The sequence below is a fragment of the Castor canadensis genome, chromosome 18 (genome assembly GCF_047511655.1).
Source record: "Castor canadensis chromosome 18, mCasCan1.hap1v2, whole genome shotgun sequence".
Classification (NCBI taxonomy): Eukaryota; Metazoa; Chordata; class Mammalia; order Rodentia; family Castoridae; genus Castor; species Castor canadensis.
Window position 1 is genome coordinate 24,439,913 of NC_133403.1, and position 15,055 is coordinate 24,454,967.

Genomic DNA, 15,055 nt, shown 5'->3' on the forward strand with positions numbered 1-15,055 from the left:
CTACCATCCACAGTTCTCTTACAATCTATGCAGTGCTGGTTGCATTCACTTGAAAGAGGTGATTTTGCACAAAGGTGATGTTCCACATGCACTCATTGCTAGGCAGTATTAACTTAAACAGCTAAGTCAATTCACAGTGCTAAAAAGGTGCCTGAACCATTTCCTTCTAACTTTCATGATTCTCTTAAAAGAGAAACAGAGCTTCTTCCATCCATGTGAAAAGGGCTATTTTGCACCAAGATATATTCTTCATACTTTAAAACCTTTGAGACAGGCAGTATTCTTTTTAAAAGTTAACTCAATTCTCAGTTCTAAACAAAGTGCTGCTAACATTAATGGTTTCCTTACATGATAAATTGGGCATGTTCCATTTACTTGAAGTTACCTATATGGCACAAGGGTGATGTTCTTGACTCACAAAAAATCTCAGTAATAGGCAGTATTCCTTTCACCAGGTAACTCATTTCTCTTCGGAGAGAAGTTGGAATACATCCCTACCTCTAACACATTGCATCCAGCCATCAGATAAAAGTGTTTGTCCCTTTTGTTTGAAGTGCATGTTTTTCAAAGAGTGAGTGATTCTCCACTGCAAAAGGCTTTTGTTTGGCAAGCGTTTCTTTCACATGGTAACTGAATGATCTCAGGGAAACAATGCTCTAGAACCTCCTGCTGCAAGCCTTGACATCTGCTTCCAAGACAGAGAGGGCATCTTCCATACCTTTCAAATGGTCTCTTTTGCACACAGCTTGTATGCCTCACACTTTAAAACCCTGAGAGATACGCAGTACTCTTTCTAAAAGCTAACTCAACTTCAACAGTGAAACAAAGTGCTAGACCCCTCTTACTTGTAAGCTTTTTAGTTCTCCTCTAAAACGTACAGTAATTCTTCCCTTCACTGAAAGCAGAGTTCCTTTCAAAAGTTCACTCAATTCCCTCTGCTTAACAAGGTGCGCAATTCTGTGACTGGTAACATTAATTGTTTCCTTGCAGGAGATACACTGCTCCTTCCATTCACTTGAATGGGGCTATGTTGCACACAGAATACGTTCTTCACACTTCAAAAGAATGAGAAGTACTCAGTATTTCTTAGGAAAGTTAACTCCGTTCTCACTGCTAAACAAACTGCTAGATTCTAACATTAATGATTTTCTTACATGATAAACGGGGCCTGATCCATCTACTTGAAGGCAACTATTTGGCACAAGGGTGATGTTCCTCACACCTAAAAAACCTTAGTGTGTGGCACGAATCCTTTCAACAGAGCACTCATTTCTCATAGGGAGACAAGGTGCAAGACACTCCTGCTGCCTTGCACACATTGCATCTTGCCGTCAGATAAGAGTGTGTGTCCATTTCGTCTGAAGCGTGTATATTCAAAGAGTGAGTGATTCTCCACTTTAAAACGCTTTCGTTTGGCAAGCATTCCTTTCACCTACTACCTCAATCTTCAAAGAGAAACAGTGTGCTAGAACCTCTTGCTGAAAACCTTGACATCTGCTTACAAGCATTGAGTGCCTCTTATATTCACTTGAAAGGGTCTCTTTCGCCCAAAGATTGTACTCCTCACACTCTGAAATCCTCAGAGGTATGCACTACTCCTTTTAAAAGCTAACTCCATTGAAATAGCTAAACAAAGTGTTAGACCCTCGTTTTTGTAACCTTTCTGGTTCTCCTACAAGACATACAGTAATTCTTCCCTTCCTTGAAAGGGGCAACCTTGCACCAAAATGATATTCCTCATACTACAAAACCCTGAGGTAAAGGTCCTATTCTTTTTAAAACTGCAATCTATTCCCACTGCTAAACAAGGTGCCAGACCCATTGCTTTTATCATTAATGGTCCCATTCTAAGAGACCCAGTGCTTCTTGAATTCACTTTAAGGTGGTTATTTTGCCCACAGTTGATATTCCTCACCCATGAAGATGCTGAGAGGCAGGCACTATTCCTTTCAACAAGTATCTCAATTTTCCTAGGAAAACAAAATGCTTCAGCCTCCTGCTTCTACCATCCACAGTTCTCTTACAATCTGTGCAGTGCTTGTTGCATTCACTTGAAACAGGTGATTTTGCTCAAAGGTGATGTTCCTCATGCACTCAGAGCTAGGCAGTAGTCCTTTAAACAGCTAAGTCAATTCACAATGCTAAGCAAGGGGCTAGACCCTCTTGCTTCCAACACTAATGATTCTCTCGCAAGATCTGCAGTACTTCTTTGATTCACTTGAAAGGTTGATTTTGCAAGAAGCTGATGTTCCTCTCCCATGAAAACACTGAGAGGTAAGCAGTATTCCTTTAAAGAGCTAAATGAATTGACAAGGCTAAACAACTTGCTAGACCGTCTTGCTTCTAACATTCACGATTCTCTTACAAGAGCTACAGTGCTTCTCCCATTCACTTGTAAGGGTGACTTGGAACAAAGGTGATGTTCCTGACCCTTGAAAACACTGAGAGGTAGACAGCATTCCTTTCAACAGCTAACTCAATTCAAAGTGCTAAACAAGGTGCATGTCCCTGTTGCTTCTAACACTTCTGATCCTCTTCCAAGAGCTTCAGTGCTTCTGCATTCACTTCAAAAGGCCACTTTTCCACAAGGTTTCTGTTCCTCAGGCATGCAAAGGCTGAGAGATAGGCCGTATTCCTTTAAGCAGCTAAGTCATTTCACAATGCTAAAGAAGGTGCTTGACTCTCTTGCTTTTAACATGAATGGTTCTCTTACAGGAGAAACAGTGCTTCTTCCATTCACTTGAAAAGGGCTATGTTGCCCAGAGGTAAAGGTCTTTATCCCTTCAAAGCCTGAGGGACAGGCAGTATTTCTTTTAAAAGTTAACTCAATTCTCACTGGTATACAACATGCTAGTCCCTCTTCCTTCCAGCAATCATGGTTTTATTAAAAAAGAAACAGTGCTTCTTCTTCCTCTTGCCTTTAACAAGTTTGTGAAAAGGTGATGTTTCACCCACTTGAAAACACTGAGGCTACCCAGTGTCTCGTTCAGTGAGTAACCCAATTCTCACTGAGAAACAAGGTGCTAGGCCCTCCTGATCCTACCATTGATAGTTTTCTTCCAAACATACAGTGCTTGTTCCACCATTGAATTGAACTCTTTGACACAAAGGTGATGTTCCTTACACTTTAAAACCCTGAGGGATAAGGAGTGTTCCTTCCAAAAGCTAACTCAATTACCTCTGCTTAACAAGGTGCGAAAATCTGTGGCTGGTAATGTTAATAGTTTCCTTGCAGGAGATACACTGCTCCTTCCATTCACTCGAATGGGGCTATTTTGCACACAGAATATGTTCTTCACACTTTCAAAGAATGAGAAATAGGCAGTATTCCTTTGGAAAGTTACCTCGTTCTCACTGCTAAACAAACTGCTAGATTCTATCATTAATGATTTCCTTACATGATAAACGGGGCGTGATCCATTCACTTGAAGGCATCTAGTTGACACAAGGGTGATGTTCCTCACACCTGACAAAACTCAGTGTTGGGCACTAATCCTGTCAACAGGGAACTCATTTCTCATAGGGAGACAAGGTGCAAGAAATTCCTGCTGCCTTGCATACATTGCATCCTGCCATCAGATAAGAGTGTGTGCCCATTTCGTCTGAAGCGGGTATATTCAAAGAGTGAGTGAATGTCCAGTTTTAAACGCTTTCGTTTGGCAAGCATTCCTTTCAGCTACTACCTCAATTCTCACAAGGAAACAGTGTGCTAGAACCTCCTGCTGCAATCCATGACATCTGCTTACAAGAGATAGAGTGTCTCTTCCATTCACTTGAAAGTGTCTCTTTTGCCCAAAGATTGTACTCCTCACACTCTGAAATCCTCAGAGGTATGCAGTACTCCTTTCAAAAGCTAACTCCATTGAAATAGCTAAACAAATTGTTAGACCCTCGTTTTTGTAACCTTTCTAGTTCTCCTACAAGACGTACAGTACTTCTTCCCTTCCTTCAAAGGGGCAACCTTGCGCCAAAATGATATTCCTCACACTACAAAACCCTGAGGTAAAGGTGGTATTCCTTCTAAAACCGCCATCTCTTCCCACTGCTAAAGAAGGTGCTAGACCCTCTTGCTTCTATCATTAATGGTCCCATTACAAGAGACCCAGTGCTTCTTCGATTCACTTTAAGGTGGTTATTTTGCCCATAGTGGATATCCCTCACCCATGAAGACACTGAGAGGCAGGCAGTATTCCTTTCAACAAGTATCTCAATTCTCCTAGGAAAACAAAGTTCTTCACCCTCCTGCTTCTACCATCCACAGTTCTCTTACAATCTATGCAGTGCTGGTTGCATTCACTTGAAAGAGGTGATTTTGCACAAAGGTGATGTTCCACATGCACTCATTGCTAGGCAGTATTAACTTAAACAGCTAAGTCAATTCACAGTGCTAAAAAGGTGCCTGAACCTTTTCCTTCTAACTTTCATGATTCTCTTAAAAGAGAAACAGAGCTTCTTCCATCCATGTGAAAAGGGCTATTTTGCACCAAGATATATTCTTCATACTTTAAAACCTTTGAGACAGGCAGTATTCTTTTTAAAAGTTAACTCAATTCTCAGTTCTAAACAAAGTGCTGCTAACATTAATGGTTTCCTTACATGATAAATTGGGCATGTTCCATTTACTTGAAGTTACCTATATGGCACAAGGGTGATGTTCTTGACTCACAAAAAATCTCAGTAATAGGCAGTATTCCTTTCACCAGGTAACTCATTTCTCTTCGGAGAGAAGTTGGAATACATCCCTACCTCTAACACATTGCATCCAGCCATCAGATAAAAGTGTTTGTCCCTTTTGTTTGAAGTGCATGTTTTTCAAAGAGTGAGTGATTCTCCACTGCAAAAGGCTTTTGTTTGGCAAGCGTTTCTTTCACATGGTAACTGAATGATCTCAGGGAAACAATGCTCTAGAACCTCCTGCTGCAAGCCTTGACATCTGCTTCCAAGACAGAGAGGGCATCTTCCATACCTTTCAAATGGTCTCTTTTGCACACAGCTTGTATGCCTCACACTTTAAAACCCTGAGAGATACGCAGTACTCTTTCTAAAAGCTAACTCAACTTCAACAGTGAAACAAAGTGCTAGACCCCTCTTACTTGTAAGCTTTTTAGTTCTCCTCTAAAACGTACAGTAATTCTTCCCTTCACTGAAAGCAGAGTTCCTTTCAAAAGTTCACTCAATTCCCTCTGCTTAACAAGGTGCGCAATTCTGTGACTGGTAACATTAATTGTTTCCTTGCAGGAGATACACTGCTCCTTCCATTCACTTGAATGGGGCTATGTTGCACACAGAATACGTTCTTCACACTTCAAAAGAATGAGAAGTACTCAGTATTTCTTAGGAAAGTTAACTCCGTTCTCACTGCTAAACAAACTGCTAGATTCTAACATTAATGATTTTCTTACATGATAAACGGGGCCTGATCCATCTACTTGAAGGCAACTATTTGGCACAAGGGTGATGTTCCTCACACCTAAAAAACCTTAGTGTGTGGCACGAATCCTTTCAACAGAGCACTCATTTCTCATAGGGAGACAAGGTGCAAGACACTCCTGCTGCCTTGCACACATTGCATCTTGCCGTCAGATAAGAGTGTGTGTCCATTTCGTCTGAAGCGTGTATATTCAAAGAGTGAGTGATTCTCCACTTTAAAACGCTTTCGTTTGGCAAGCATTCCTTTCACCTACTACCTCAATCTTCAAAGAGAAACAGTGTGCTAGAACCTCTTGCTGAAAACCTTGACATCTGCTTACAAGCATTGAGTGCCTCTTATATTCACTTGAAAGGGTCTCTTTCGCCCAAAGATTGTACTCCTCACACTCTGAAATCCTCAGAGGTATGCACTACTCCTTTTAAAAGCTAACTCCATTGAAATAGCTAAACAAAGTGTTAGACCCTCGTTTTTGTAACCTTTCTGGTTCTCCTACAAGACATACAGTAATTCTTCCCTTCCTTGAAAGGGGCAACCTTGCACCAAAATGATATTCCTCATACTACAAAACCCTGAGGTAAAGGTCCTATTCTTTTTAAAACTGCAATCTATTCCCACTGCTAAACAAGGTGCCAGACCCATTGCTTTTATCATTAATGGTCCCATTCTAAGAGACCCAGTGCTTCTTGAATTCACTTTAAGGTGGTTATTTTGCCCACAGTTGATATTCCTCACCCATGAAGATGCTGAGAGGCAGGCACTATTCCTTTCAACAAGTATCTCAATTTTCCTAGGAAAACAAAATGCTTCAGCCTCCTGCTTCTACCATCCACAGTTCTCTTACAATCTGTGCAGTGCTTGTTGCATTCACTTGAAACAGGTGATTTTGCTCAAAGGTGATGTTCCTCATGCACTCAGAGCTAGGCAGTAGTCCTTTAAACAGCTAAGTCAATTCACAATGCTAAGCAAGGGGCTAGACCCTCTTGCTTCCAACACTAATGATTCTCTCGCAAGATCTGCAGTACTTCTTTGATTCACTTGAAAGGTTGATTTTGCAAGAAGCTGATGTTCCTCTCCCATGAAAACACTGAGAGGTAAGCAGTATTCCTTTAAAGAGCTAAATGAATTGACAAGGCTAAACAACTTGCTAGACCGTCTTGCTTCTAACATTCACGATTCTCTTACAAGAGCTACAGTGCTTCTCCCATTCACTTGTAAGGGTGACTTGGAACAAAGGTGATGTTCCTGACCCTTGAAAACACTGAGAGGTAGACAGCATTCCTTTCAACAGCTAACTCAATTCAAAGTGCTAAACAAGGTGCATGTCCCTGTTGCTTCTAACACTTCTGATCCTCTTCCAAGAGCTTCAGTGCTTCTGCATTCACTTCAAAAGGCCACTTTTCCACAAGGTTTCTGTTCCTCAGGCATGCAAAGGCTGAGAGATAGGCCGTATTCCTTTAAGCAGCTAAGTCATTTCACAATGCTAAAGAAGGTGCTTGACTCTCTTGCTTTTAACATGAATGGTTCTCTTACAGGAGAAACAGTGCTTCTTCCATTCACTTGAAAAGGGCTATGTTGCCCAGAGGTAAAGGTCTTTATCCCTTCAAAGCCTGAGGGACAGGCAGTATTTCTTTTAAAAGTTAACTCAATTCTCACTGGTATACAACATGCTAGTCCCTCTTCCTTCCAGCAATCATGGTTTTATTAAAAAAGAAACAGTGCTTCTTCTTCCTCTTGCCTTTAACAAGTTTGTGAAAAGGTGATGTTTCACCCACTTGAAAACACTGAGGCTACCCAGTGTCTCGTTCAGTGAGTAACCCAATTCTCACTGAGAAACAAGGTGCTAGGCCCTCCTGATCCTACCATTGATAGTTTTCTTCCAAACATACAGTGCTTGTTCCACCATTGAATTGAACTCTTTGACACAAAGGTGATGTTCCTTACACTTTAAAACCCTGAGGGATAAGGAGTGTTCCTTCCAAAAGCTAACTCAATTACCTCTGCTTAACAAGGTGCGAAAATCTGTGGCTGGTAATGTTAATAGTTTCCTTGCAGGAGATACACTGCTCCTTCCATTCACTCGAATGGGGCTATTTTGCACACAGAATATGTTCTTCACACTTTCAAAGAATGAGAAATAGGCAGTATTCCTTTGGAAAGTTACCTCGTTCTCACTGCTAAACAAACTGCTAGATTCTATCATTAATGATTTCCTTACATGATAAACGGGGCGTGATCCATTCACTTGAAGGCATCTAGTTGACACAAGGGTGATGTTCCTCACACCTGACAAAACTCAGTGTTGGGCACTAATCCTGTCAACAGGGAACTCATTTCTCATAGGGAGACAAGGTGCAAGAAATTCCTGCTGCCTTGCATACATTGCATCCTGCCATCAGATAAGAGTGTGTGCCCATTTCGTCTGAAGCGGGTATATTCAAAGAGTGAGTGAATGTCCAGTTTTAAACGCTTTCGTTTGGCAAGCATTCCTTTCAGCTACTACCTCAATTCTCACAAGGAAACAGTGTGCTAGAACCTCCTGCTGCAATCCATGACATCTGCTTACAAGAGATAGAGTGTCTCTTCCATTCACTTGAAAGTGTCTCTTTTGCCCAAAGATTGTACTCCTCACACTCTGAAATCCTCAGAGGTATGCAGTACTCCTTTCAAAAGCTAACTCCATTGAAATAGCTAAACAAATTGTTAGACCCTCGTTTTTGTAACCTTTCTAGTTCTCCTACAAGACGTACAGTACTTCTTCCCTTCCTTCAAAGGGGCAACCTTGCGCCAAAATGATATTCCTCACACTACAAAACCCTGAGGTAAAGGTGGTATTCCTTCTAAAACCGCCATCTCTTCCCACTGCTAAAGAAGGTGCTAGACCCTCTTGCTTCTATCATTAATGGTCCCATTACAAGAGACCCAGTGCTTCTTCGATTCACTTTAAGGTGGTTATTTTGCCCATAGTGGATATCCCTCACCCATGAAGACACTGAGAGGCAGGCAGTATTTCTTTCAACAAGTATCTCAATTCTCCTAGGAAAACAAAGTTCTTCACCCTCCTGCTTCTACCATCCACAGTTCTCTTACAATCTATGCAGTGCTGGTTGCATTCACTTGAAAGAGGTGATTTTGCACAAAGGTGATGTTCCACATGCACTCATTGCTAGGCAGTATTAACTTAAACAGCTAAGTCAATTCACAGTGCTAAAAAGGTGCCTGAACCTTTTCCTTCTAACTTTCATGATTCTCTTAAAAGAGAAACAGAGCTTCTTCCATCCATGTGAAAAGGGCTATTTTGCACCAAGATATATTCTTCATACTTTAAAACCTTTGAGACAGGCAGTATTCTTTTTAAAAGTTAACTCAATTCTCAGTTCTAAACAAAGTGCTGCTAACATTAATGGTTTCCTTACATGATAAATTGGGCATGTTCCATTTACTTGAAGTTACCTATATGGCACAAGGGTGATGTTCTTGACTCACAAAAAATCTCAGTAATAGGCAGTATTCCTTTCACCAGGTAACTCATTTCTCTTCGGAGAGAAGTTGGAATACATCCCTACCTCTAACACATTGCATCCAGCCATCAGATAAAAGTGTTTGTCCCTTTTGTTTGAAGTGCATGTTTTTCAAAGAGTGAGTGATTCTCCACTGCAAAAGGCTTTTGTTTGGCAAGCGTTTCTTTCACATGGTAACTGAATGATCTCAGGGAAACAATGCTCTAGAACCTCCTGCTGCAAGCCTTGACATCTGCTTCCAAGACAGAGAGGGCATCTTCCATACCTTTCAAATGGTCTCTTTTGCACACAGCTTGTATGCCTCACACTTTAAAACCCTGAGAGATACGCAGTACTCTTTCTAAAAGCTAACTCAACTTCAACAGTGAAACAAAGTGCTAGACCCCTCTTACTTGTAAGCTTTTTAGTTCTCCTCTAAAACGTACAGTAATTCTTCCCTTCACTGAAAGCAGAGTTCCTTTCAAAAGTTCACTCAATTCCCTCTGCTTAACAAGGTGCGCAATTCTGTGACTGGTAACATTAATTGTTTCCTTGCAGGAGATACACTGCTCCTTCCATTCACTTGAATGGGGCTATGTTGCACACAGAATACGTTCTTCACACTTCAAAAGAATGAGAAGTACTCAGTATTTCTTAGGAAAGTTAACTCCGTTCTCACTGCTAAACAAACTGCTAGATTCTAACATTAATGATTTTCTTACATGATAAACGGGGCCTGATCCATCTACTTGAAGGCAACTATTTGGCACAAGGGTGATGTTCCTCACACCTAAAAAACCTTAGTGTGTGGCACGAATCCTTTCAACAGAGCACTCATTTCTCATAGGGAGACAAGGTGCAAGACACTCCTGCTGCCTTGCACACATTGCATCTTGCCGTCAGATAAGAGTGTGTGTCCATTTCGTCTGAAGCGTGTATATTCAAAGAGTGAGTGATTCTCCACTTTAAAACGCTTTCGTTTGGCAAGCATTCCTTTCACCTACTACCTCAATCTTCAAAGAGAAACAGTGTGCTAGAACCTCTTGCTGAAAACCTTGACATCTGCTTACAAGCATTGAGTGCCTCTTATATTCACTTGAAAGGGTCTCTTTCGCCCAAAGATTGTACTCCTCACACTCTGAAATCCTCAGAGGTATGCACTACTCCTTTTAAAAGCTAACTCCATTGAAATAGCTAAACAAAGTGTTAGACCCTCGTTTTTGTAACCTTTCTGGTTCTCCTACAAGACATACAGTAATTCTTCCCTTCCTTGAAAGGGGCAACCTTGCACCAAAATGATATTCCTCATACTACAAAACCCTGAGGTAAAGGTCCTATTCTTTTTAAAACTGCAATCTATTCCCACTGCTAAACAAGGTGCCAGACCCATTGCTTTTATCATTAATGGTCCCATTCTAAGAGACCCAGTGCTTCTTGAATTCACTTTAAGGTGGTTATTTTGCCCACAGTTGATATTCCTCACCCATGAAGATGCTGAGAGGCAGGCACTATTCCTTTCAACAAGTATCTCAGTTTTCCTAGGAAAACAAAATGCTTCAGCCTCCTGCTTCTACCATCCACAGTTCTCTTACAATCTGTGCAGTGCTTGTTGCATTCACTTGAAACAGGTGATTTTGCTCAAAGGTGATGTTCCTCATGCACTCAGAGCTAGGCAGTAGTCCTTTAAACAGCTAAGTCAATTCACAATGCTAAGCAAGGGGCTAGACCCTCTTGCTTCCAACACTAATGATTCTCTCGCAAGATCTGCAGTACTTCTTTGATTCACTTGAAAGGTTGATTTTGCAAGAAGCTGATGTTCCTCTCCCATGAAAACACTGAGAGGTAAGCAGTATTCCTTTAAAGAGCTAAATGAATTGACAAGGCTAAACAACTTGCTAGACCGTCTTGCTTCTAACATTCACGATTCTCTTACAAGAGCTACAGTGCTTCTCCCATTCACTTGTAAGGGTGACTTGGAACAAAGGTGATGTTCCTGACCCTTGAAAACACTGAGAGGTAGACAGCATTCCTTTCAACAGCTAACTCAATTCAAAGTGCTAAACAAGGTGCATGTCCCTGTTGCTTCTAACACTTCTGATCCTCTTCCAAGAGCTTCAGTGCTTCTGCATTCACTTCAAAAGGCCACTTTTCCACAAGGTTTCTGTTCCTCAGGCATGCAAAGGCTGAGAGATAGGCCGTATTCCTTTAAGCAGCTAAGTCATTTCACAATGCTAAAGAAGGTGCTTGACTCTCTTGCTTTTAACATGAATGGTTCTCTTACAGGAGAAACAGTGCTTCTTCCATTCACTTGAAAAGGGCTATGTTGCCCAGAGGTAAAGGTCTTTATCCCTTCAAAGCCTGAGGGACAGGCAGTATTTCTTTTAAAAGTTAACTCAATTCTCACTGGTATACAACATGCTAGTCCCTCTTCCTTCCAGCAATCATGGTTTTATTAAAAAAGAAACAGTGCTTCTTCTTCCTCTTGCCTTTAACAAGTTTGTGAAAAGGTGATGTTTCACCCACTTGAAAACACTGAGGCTACCCAGTGTCTCGTTCAGTGAGTAACCCAATTCTCACTGAGAAACAAGGTGCTAGGCCCTCCTGATCCTACCATTGATAGTTTTCTTCCAAACATACAGTGCTTGTTCCACCATTGAATTGAACTCTTTGACACAAAGGTGATGTTCCTTACACTTTAAAACCCTGAGGGATAAGGAGTGTTCCTTCCAAAAGCTAACTCAATTCCCTCTGCTTAACAAGGTGCGAAAATCTGTGGCTGGTAATGTTAATAGTTTCCTTGCAGGAGATACACTGCTCCTTCCATTCACTCGAATGGGGCTATTTTGCACACAGAATATGTTCTTCACACTTTCAAAGAATGAGAAATAGGCAGTATTCCTTTGGAAAGTTACCTCGTTCTCACTGCTAAACAAACTGCTAGATTCTATCATTAATGATTTCCTTACATGATAAACGGGGCGTGATCCATTCACTTGAAGGCATCTAGTTGACACAAGGGTGATGTTCCTCACACCTGACAAAACTCAGTGTTGGGCACTAATCCTGTCAACAGGGAACTCATTTCTCATAGGGAGACAAGGTGCAAGAAATTCCTGCTGCCTTGCATACATTGCATCCTGCCATCAGATAAGAGTGTGTGCCCATTTCGTCTGAAGCGGGTATATTCAAAGAGTGAGTGAATGTCCAGTTTTAAACGCTTTCGTTTGGCAAGCATTCCTTTCAGCTACTACCTCAATTCTCACAAGGAAACAGTGTGCTAGAACCTCCTGCTGCAATCCATGACATCTGCTTACAAGAGATAGAGTGTCTCTTCCATTCACTTGAAAGTGTCTCTTTTGCCCAAAGATTGTACTCCTCACACTCTGAAATCCTCAGAGGTATGCAGTACTCCTTTCAAAAGCTAACTCCATTGAAATAGCTAAACAAATTGTTAGACCCTCGTTTTTGTAACCTTTCTAGTTCTCCTACAAGACGTACAGTACTTCTTCCCTTCCTTCAAAGGGGCAACCTTGCGCCAAAATGATATTCCTCACACTACAAAACCCTGAGGTAAAGGTGGTATTCCTTCTAAAACCGCCATCTCTTCCCACTGCTAAAGAAGGTGCTAGACCCTCTTGCTTCTATCATTAATGGTCCCATTACAAGAGACCCAGTGCTTCTTCGATTCACTTTAAGGTGGTTATTTTGCCCATAGTGGATATCCCTCACCCATGAAGACACTGAGAGGCAGGCAGTATTTCTTTCAACAAGTATCTCAATTCTCCTAGGAAAACAAAGTTCTTCACCCTCCTGCTTCTACCATCCACAGTTCTCTTACAATCTATGCAGTGCTGGTTGCATTCACTTGAAAGAGGTGATTTTGCACAAAGGTGATGTTCCACATGCACTCATTGCTAGGCAGTATTAACTTAAACAGCTAAGTCAATTCACAGTGCTAAAAAGGTGCCTGAACCTTTTCCTTCTAACTTTCATGATTCTCTTAAAAGAGAAACAGAGCTTCTTCCATCCATGTGAAAAGGGCTATTTTGCACCAAGATATATTCTTCATACTTTAAAACCTTTGAGACAGGCAGTATTCTTTTTAAAAGTTAACTCAATTCTCAGTTCTAAACAAAGTGCTGCTAACATTAATGGTTTCCTTACATGATAAATTGGGCATGTTCCATTTACTTGAAGTTACCTATATGGCACAAGGGTGATGTTCTTGACTCACAAAAAATCTCAGTAATAGGCAGTATTCCTTTCACCAGGTAACTCATTTCTCTTCGGAGAGAAGTTGGAATACATCCCTACCTCTAACACATTGCATCCAGCCATCAGATAAAAGTGTTTGTCCCTTTTGTTTGAAGTGCATGTTTTTCAAAGAGTGAGTGATTCTCCACTGCAAAAGGCTTTTGTTTGGCAAGCGTTTCTTTCACATGGTAACTGAATGATCTCAGGGAAACAATGCTCTAGAACCTCCTGCTGCAAGCCTTGACATCTGCTTCCAAGACAGAGAGGGCATCTTCCATACCTTTCAAATGGTCTCTTTTGCACACAGCTTGTATGCCTCACACTTTAAAACCCTGAGAGATACGCAGTACTCTTTCTAAAAGCTAACTCAACTTCAACAGTGAAACAAAGTGCTAGACCCCTCTTACTTGTAAGCTTTTTAGTTCTCCTCTAAAACGTACAGTAATTCTTCCCTTCACTGAAAGCAGAGTTCCTTTCAAAAGTTCACTCAATTCCCTCTGCTTAACAAGGTGCGCAATTCTGTGACTGGTAACATTAATTGTTTCCTTGCAGGAGATACACTGCTCCTTCCATTCACTTGAATGGGGCTATGTTGCACACAGAATACGTTCTTCACACTTCAAAAGAATGAGAAGTACTCAGTATTTCTTAGGAAAGTTAACTCCGTTCTCACTGCTAAACAAACTGCTAGATTCTAACATTAATGATTTTCTTACATGATAAACGGGGCCTGATCCATCTACTTGAAGGCAACTATTTGGCACAAGGGTGATGTTCCTCACACCTAAAAAACCTTAGTGTGTGGCACGAATCCTTTCAACAGAGCACTCATTTCTCATAGGGAGACAAGGTGCAAGACACTCCTGCTGCCTTGCACACATTGCATCTTGCCGTCAGATAAGAGTGTGTGTCCATTTCGTCTGAAGCGTGTATATTCAAAGAGTGAGTGATTCTCCACTTTAAAACGCTTTCGTTTGGCAAGCATTCCTTTCACCTACTACCTCAATCTTCAAAGAGAAACAGTGTGCTAGAACCTCTTGCTGAAAACCTTGACATCTGCTTACAAGCATTGAGTGCCTCTTATATTCACTTGAAAGGGTCTCTTTCGCCCAAAGATTGTACTCCTCACACTCTGAAATCCTCAGAGGTATGCACTACTCCTTTTAAAAGCTAACTCCATTGAAATAGCTAAACAAAGTGTTAGACCCTCGTTTTTGTAACCTTTCTGGTTCTCCTACAAGACATACAGTAATTCTTCCCTTCCTTGAAAGGGGCAACCTTGCACCAAAATGATATTCCTCATACTACAAAACCCTGAGGTAAAGGTCCTATTCTTTTTAAAACTGCAATCTATTCCCACTGCTAAACAAGGTGCCAGACCCATTGCTTTTATCATTAATGGTCCCATTCTAAGAGACCCAGTGCTTCTTGAATTCACTTTAAGGTGGTTATTTTGCCCACAGTTGATATTCCTCACCCATGAAGATGCTGAGAGGCAGGCACTATTCCTTTCAACAAGTATCTCAATTTTCCTAGGAAAACAAAATGCTTCAGCCTCCTGCTTCTACCATCCACAGTTCTCTTACAATCTGTGCAGTGCTTGTTGCATTCACTTGAAACAGGTGATTTTGCTCAAAGGTGATGTTCCTCATGCACTCAGAGCTAGGCAGTAGTCCTTTAAACAGCTAAGTCAATTCACAATGCTAAGCAAGGGGCTAGACCCTCTTGCTTCCAACACTAATGATTCTCTCGCAAGATCTGCAGTACTTCTTTGATTCACTTGAAAGGTTGATTTTGCAAGAAGCTGATGTTCCTCTCCCATGAAAACACTGAGAGGTAAGCAGTATTCCTTTAAAGAGCTAAATGAATTGAC